At 35.1% G+C, this 7,811-nt stretch overlaps 1 long non-coding RNA gene across 1 annotated transcript; it reads right to left on the bottom strand.

The window, feature by feature from the left end:
• Positions 1 to 2,987: 2,987 nt before the first annotated feature.
• Positions 2,988 to 5,421, bottom strand: LOC107780956 (uncharacterized). The gene is made up of 4 exons (XR_001646924.2): positions 5,275 to 5,421; positions 5,122 to 5,195; positions 4,701 to 4,767; positions 2,988 to 3,274 (listed from the first exon to the last, which is right to left on the bottom strand). It is a non-coding gene; the product is annotated as an uncharacterized LOC107780956 (long non-coding RNA).
• Between the last annotated feature and the right edge of the window lie 2,390 nt (positions 5,422 to 7,811).

A 7,811-nucleotide genomic window follows, 5' to 3' on the forward strand; every position in this document is an offset into this window, starting at 1 on the left:
GTCGTGACAGCATGGGTCGCAGGTGCGCACACAGGACCGTAGAAGCGGACTCGCACCTACGACGAGTTAATCGCAGAAGCGAAAGTGAGAGGGGAGGGGCCTCTTCGCAGAAGCGGCTTGGGCAACCGCAAATACGAGGCCGCAAAAGCGGACCTCTTGTCCACAGAAGTGAAAGAAGATGCAGAAGCAGGGAGGGCCTCGCATCTACGAGACCACAGCGGAAACGCTGGGCAGGCTACAAAAAACAAAAGGGTCCGACATTTTTGTCATTTGGACCTTTCAAACACGGGTTGAGGTTGTTTTGAGCGAGAATTCACGGGAAATCTTGAGATAAGCCACTTATGATCATTGTTAGTCAATAATATAGAATTATCAACGAGTATTTAGACTAGGTTATGTATTTTTGAGGTGAAATTCGGGGATTTGGGCCTAGGGATTAGAACATAAGATTTGAGGATTTGAAGGTCGAGTTGATGTCAGAATTTGATAAATTTGTATGGTTGGACTCGTGGTTATATGGGCGTTCGCATTTTGTAACTTTTTTTGGGTTTCGAGACGTGGGCCCCACTGTAGATTTTTTAATTGAATTTCAGATTTTAATTAAAAATTTTAGTATTTTCATATAGAATTAGTTTCTATAATTCGTGTTGAGTATATTGAATTGTTTGTGATTAGATTCGAGGCATTCAGACACCAATTCGTGAGGCAAAGGTTTATTAGAATCTTGAGTTGGTTGCAAAGCGAGGTAAGTATCATGGTTAACCTTAACTTGAGGGAGTAGGACTTATTTGTCTATTTGCTACATGATTTAATGTGCGGGTACAACGTATGTGTGAGGTGACGAGTACTTATGCGTTGTGGTTGAGTCAAAGCATGCGGGTGAAATTTGTTCATTGTGAATAATTACCTATTTAATTAAGATATTCATGCTTAAGTTTATTATTGTTTATTTGACCACTTTCGTGAAATTATTGCTAATTTAATTATTGTTGAATATTTTGGAAGGTGAGGTCGGTATTCTGGTAGGGAATTGATTGATAAATATGGATCCCCGCATTTAAAATACTCTTCCGAATTTATATTACCATTCCATTGTAAGGAAGAGTGTAAAAGTACGAAGGGTGATGTCGTGACATTTATATTATTTATATTAATATTGTCATGGTAAGGAAGAGTGTAAAAGCACGAAGGGTCATGCCGTGCCATTTTCACATCATTATTTATTGATTTATAAAGTTAGAAAGAGAGTTAAAGCACGAAGGGTGATTCCGTGCCATTTAAATTATTTAATCTTCATACTGTGACAAGAAAGTGAGTTAAATCACAAAGGGTGATGTCGTGCCATTCATATTATTTATTCATCATTTCATTGTAAGGATGAGAGTAAAAGCACAAAAGGTGGTGCCATACCATTTTCATATTATCAGCTATTTATAATATTGTTGATGAATTAATTGGTTGCTACGTGGCACTTCTCCTGCTGAAATTTTCATATCATTCCCCTTCGCATGTTCCCTCCCAAATTGGTAAGATTTATTAATTATTGTGTTCATTGTTGCTTCGTATTTGTATATACTTGTACAGGTTATTTACGTAAGTGTCTTGTCATAGCCTCGTCACTACTTTGTCGAGGTTAGGCTCGATACTTACGGAGTACATGGGGTCGGTTGTACTCATACTACAATCTGTACTTCTTGTACAGAGTTTGGAGTTGGTCCTAGCGACGTACCATAGACTTGCTAGGATTCAGCTACCCAGAGGAGACTTGAGGTATAACTGCACAACGTCCGCAGTTCTGAAGTCCCTTTCTACTTTATCTTAACTGTGTATTACCTTTCAAACATCTTGAATTTTTATCCAGATCTTTATTTGTATTATTCTAGTAGCTCGTACACTTGTGACACCAGATTCGGGGATGTATTTTGGATGATTCGGTTGTTATGGTATTCCGCACTTTATTTCAGTAATTGACTTCCGTTTAAATTGATTTGTTTAAAAATGGTTAAGATTATTCTAACGTTGTCTTGCCTAGCAAGTGAAATGTTAGGTGCCATCACGGTCCCGAAGGTGAAAAAATCGGGTCGTGATAAGCATGATCTTTAACTATGAGGATAGTAATATACCTAGTCATTGTGCTTAATTAAATATCGTAATCTTAATGCGTTCTTAATAGATTGATTCCATAGGAATATAGGCGTTAATCTATTTTGAATAGGCGAGTAGGAATTCGGGAGAATACTACGAGAGTAATTGTTCGATTAATTAGCAACCATGAGTGAATTATATGAAAGGTTGAGTTAATTAGAACATAATAAGATTGGTAAATCGATCACAACTATGGAATATTTGTCTCTACTGAATACACAACAACTACTTTGCCGCTTAATAAATTAGTTACTTGTTAGAATTATTGCATAGTATATTTACACTTTTGAATTCTGAATTACTTGACTGAATAATAATCTTGGTAAAACTAGTGGGTAGTTACACAAGTCTCTGTGGGTTCGACACTCGACTTATCATTTTATTACTTATATGACCATGTATACTTGTGTGTGCGTTTGGGAGCAACAGTAAGTCTATGATTAATGATTAGAGGGTGGTAAGTTAGGACTTATTTGGGTCATTTATATAAGATTCTCTTTAGGTATTATCAATGGAGTATAATTTTGTAAAACTTCTTTTCTTTGAGGCAATTGTTATAGAAAAACTCTAGTTTTATACTAAAAGTACAAAATATTGTTTTTAAATATCTATGAACCTATTATTTTTAAAAATGGGGCCTCCCAAATTTGAAGGCCTAAGGCACTAACCTTACTTGTGATAAGGTTAGAGTCGACCCTGAACATGAGCCTCTACTGGTCATGCCTAGAAAATGGGGTGAAACATGATGACTCAACTTACCTTCCTCGTTGAACAAGCCCTATTATAACTAACTAAAATTCTAAACAGACCATCATACCCAAGAAATTCATTACAAAAGAGTCTCAAGGTAAATATCGCTTGAAAACTTAAATACTAAAAATAAACATTAACATGTTTGACAACTAAATCGGCCAACAAGTCATGAGCCTCTAGTGAAAGTTTGAGTACATAAATCTTCGGGACGTTCTCTAGAATGATATAAAAGTCAAATGACAACTAAAGATCAAAAAAGGGAACCAACATCACTAGAAAGAGTCAACGGCTGCTTCAAGCCATGTGCCTCGTCACCTACAAACTCAACGTCTACCACGTCTCAAGCCATGTACCTCGTCACCTACAAACTCAACGTCTGTCACACAACGTGGCAGATCCAAATGAGCTAAGTACTTTCAAAAGAATATTCAAAAAGTCTCATTGATAACCCCTTAAGCGGATAACAAGACTATCGTGGGCTATATATAATTATAATAAAATACAACAAGTAGGGAAGGTAATTCACAAAATACACATTAAATAATCTGTAAACTGAAATTGATTCTGAATACAGAATTTAAACTGATAACTAAAAATTAAAAATTTAATACTAAAGCTGATCGGATAATCAAGGGCGTATCTAGGGGGTTCCATGGGGCACGTGAATCCATATCTAGGGGGTTCCATGGGGCACGTGAACCCATGCTCCCCGCCCTAAATATATGTGTGTGCACCCATGCTCAAAGTATTATATGATGTGATGGTTATTGAGTGTACCTCTCTAGGTGAGGTTGTGAGTTCAAATCTTATGTCAATCTTGTTATTTTTTCCTCTCTTTTTTTCTAAAAGTAGACGCCCACGGGAGATGGTTGTGTCTGGTATTATTTTTTGCGTATTAATTAAGTACTTTTTCTTTTTAAATTTTTTGTTTAGTTTATTCTTTTAAAATTTTCACACACTGAAATTCCTTTTCTTCTTTTGTCGTTGTAAAATCTTATATGATTAAACAAAATATGTATATTAAAACTAGTAGCAGTGTAAGATGTAGCATATAGTCAATGGGTTCAACTGATCTCAATATTTTCAACATGAAAAATAGATATAGATGTAAGAAAATTACTATTTATAAAAAAATTGAACTTATAATTCCAAAAGTGCAATGGGTTCGCAATCGTAAGAACTAAAGGTTGAACCCGTAAAATTTATATTCTGGATCCACCTCTTCTTAATAGTGCACCCATCCTGCCAAAACCCTGGATCCGCCTCTGCGGATAATGAAACTAAAGTTGAGAGCTGAGTCTAAAACTGATATCTAAACTGACACTGAAAACTAAGTTATATTTTTAAAGAGTTACTCTTAAAAAAAAATGATTTACATGAATTGGACCTAGGATGACATACAGGGCCTACGAAAACGATTGTGGGGCGCTCTAATTGTGTTCACTCAAGCTCAATCCATAATGGGACCATCGAGTACGCCCAATCAAGATCTCAACCTATCTGAATGTGTTAGCACTTGCAAGTATGGGGTAGTTAGCCCTGGCCACCGCGACACTCATACTCATGGAGGTTAGCTACTTCTCCCTTTTCGGATATGATCTCATTAATTTAAAACTACAAAAGAAAAGTCTAAGTAGTACAAGTAATTTCACATAAGCAAGTGATTGCAACATCTCCTATAATTTTGTCATTTTCTATCAGAAGAGTTCACAATCATATGTAGCTTATTCTGAAAAGTAATGCAAACAATAATATGCACATTCTAATGTAGCTCTTAACTTAGGAAAGAAACCTCAACTTACCTTAAATATTCTTCTTTTCTGGCAGGGTTAGTCTCCCCATGCATTTACCACAATTAATCACCACAATCTACACCAAATAACTCAATTAAAGTTCATTCTATCCCCATGAATTCAATTTTCCTCAATTCAAACTTTGGCTAAAAAGCCCTAATCCCAAAACTTCGATTTCAAGATTTTGAATAAAGTTTTACTCTTTTGGTGTTTCTAGTTTGTACATGTCGTTCATAATCTTAGACCCATAAAAGGATTCAAAAATACGATGAGAGGTTACCTTAACTCAAAACCCTAGATTTCTTGTTGTTTAGTGTTCTTGAACATTTTGTATGAACTTCCTACTAATTCAACCTATAATAGCATGAACTTCAACTTTAGTGGTGAGAATTCAACTTAATTTAGGTAGGAATTGGTGTAAAGATCTTACCTTGAGCATTTCTCACAAGTACTAGGTGCACTAGGTTAAAGAAGAAATCTTATTCTTGGGTTCTTGTAGATGATCTAATGATTTGAAGATAAAATTTTATTAGAATCTATGTTGGGGAGTAATAATCCAACCTTAATCGCATTAAAATCTCACCTTGGGCGTTGAAAAATGATTTTGGGTCAACATCTTCTTGAGTAGAATAAACCCTACCTATTTGGGGTGATTGGAATGGGAAAATCCTGTCCACGGGCTATTTATAGACAGACTTCCCAGGTGGGGCGTGCCTTTTCAGGCTAAAGCATAAATATTTCAGCTTTTGTCAATCCCTTCGGACAGCCTTCGTAAAGATATTGTAATTTTTTTATAAAATCTCTACCGACAAACCTCGCGTCTTTTTACTCTTAACCTTCTCTAATTCACACCATAACCTCGTTAACATACTCCAAGGAATGTAATAACTTTGTGCGACTTTCACACCCTTTCAAAATTTTCTAAATCACGTTATTAGACATGTCATTTGTTAATATAACTAATGTTTTAAAATTTATAGGGTTTTACTGTCACGACCCAAAATCTCATCACAAGAGTCGTGATGGCACCTAGTCTCTAAGACTAGGTAAGCCGATTTCCATTGCATTTTTAAAGCCATTTTTTTAATTAAATAAGTAACCAAAACTAACAACGGAAATAATTACAATATACAACCTCCCAAGACCGGTAGTACTGAGTCACGAACTCTAACTGAATACATAGAATGATCACGAGGACCGAATATTGTATATTGTTTGATTACAAGTTAACAGTACAATGAAATAAAAAGGACTCCAAGGGACTGCGACGACCAAGCAGCTCTACCTTGAATCCTTACGATCTCGCTTTAACTCTGCTCAAGTCCGTTATCTTCAATACCTGGCTCTGCACAAAAATGTGCAGAAGTGTAGAGTGAGCACACTACAGCGGTGCCAAGTAAGTATCAAGACTAACCTCAATGGAGTAGAGACGAGGTACAGTCAAGACACTCACTAGTCTAATAACCTGTGCAATATAATATACAAAATAATAGGAAACAAATAATAATAAAGGCAGGATAAAACAACCAGTGATATGCACAACAAACAACAAGAATACCATTAATATCACTCAACAATTAATAAACACAATTACACCCAATTAAGTCAAGCCCTTCAAATAAATGTCTTTCATATAGTTCTTCCAGATAACTCTCTTTCAAATATAATTTTCTCAAATAATTATTTTTCAAATATAATTCTTTCAATAAATCTTTTCAAATACAATTTCCTCAAATAAATATCTTTCAAAATACAATTCTTTTATATAATACTTTCTAAGTAAAAATCCTTCCAAATAAATATTTTGAATATAATTCTTTCAATTAAAAAGTCACCATGTGACACCTCATTTCAAAATCATCAAAATACGAGTCTCAGCCCATTTTTTTATATTTTTTTCGTAAATATGGGTCTCAGCCCATTTTCATATTTCCACGGCACCTCGTGCCCATAATTAAATCATCATATTTGCCCGGCACCTTGTGCCCTCATTTCATATCATAAGTGCACGGACAATTCACGTGCCAATATCCCCATCTCATATCACAATTAACGGTACCTCGTGCCCACATTTTATTTTATAAACCGCCTGGCAATAGCCACAGGCTTTCAATTTCAACATAAATCAGATTATTATCAATTTACTAACAACAAGAAAAGTTGCACAAGGTATAAAAATAAACACAAAATAATCACAACATCACATGAAAATTGTCAATACCACAACCCCACATCATCATATATCGTCCCTGACAATAGCCACCCTTATCGCTCATATTGACACCCTTATCGCTCCTATAGCCACCCTTATCGCTCCGCCCAGACAATATCAATAGCCACCCTTATCACTCCTATTGTCACCCTTATCTCCCCAAAATAACAACTCACACAACACAATAATTTACACGAGAAATTATCACAACATAACAAAAATAAATTCATATCACAATTTTTCCAATAGCTACAACCAAATTTCAAAGCTACAACTAAGTTAATTAATTTTACAGCATATAGCCAAATGATCCACACAATGTGTACAACACCCAAAAACAATCAATAGAGATAGAAATTACTTAACATAAAGCAAAGTCTTTATAAAAAGATCAAATTTTCAATAATTATATAAACACATCTTCTTAAGCTCATTTAATTAATTATTTGCAGAGGGGAAAATCAAAAATAAAATTAAATTTCAATAATTATCAAGCCAGCAAATTCACGAAATTTCATAAATAATCAAATAACAATCACTTCACATTGTCATATAACAACAGAGTCAACAACAAGGGTTTAGGCACGACAAGTAAATGATTAAATATATGCCAACAATTATCAAATTTACTGCACAATATGCTCAAGACTTTAACTCAATAAAATTTGCACATATAAACCAAGTACGTACTCGTCACCTCACGTACATGATTTTCAATTACCCAAGTTGTACATAAGACTCAATGCCTAAGGGGAATTTCTCCCACTCGAGGTTAAGCAAGACACTTACCTTTTGAAGTAAGGTTGATATTCCAAAATAGCCTTCTTGCTTGAATTGACCTACGGACAGCTCAAATCCCAAACACCCACGCAAGAATCTCTCCAAATTAGATTTTGAGTTATGAACTC

The sequence above is a fragment of the Nicotiana tabacum genome, chromosome 13 (assembly GCF_000715075.1).
Source record: "Nicotiana tabacum cultivar K326 chromosome 13, ASM71507v2, whole genome shotgun sequence".
Lineage (NCBI taxonomy): Eukaryota > Viridiplantae > Streptophyta > Magnoliopsida > Solanales > Solanaceae > Nicotiana > Nicotiana tabacum.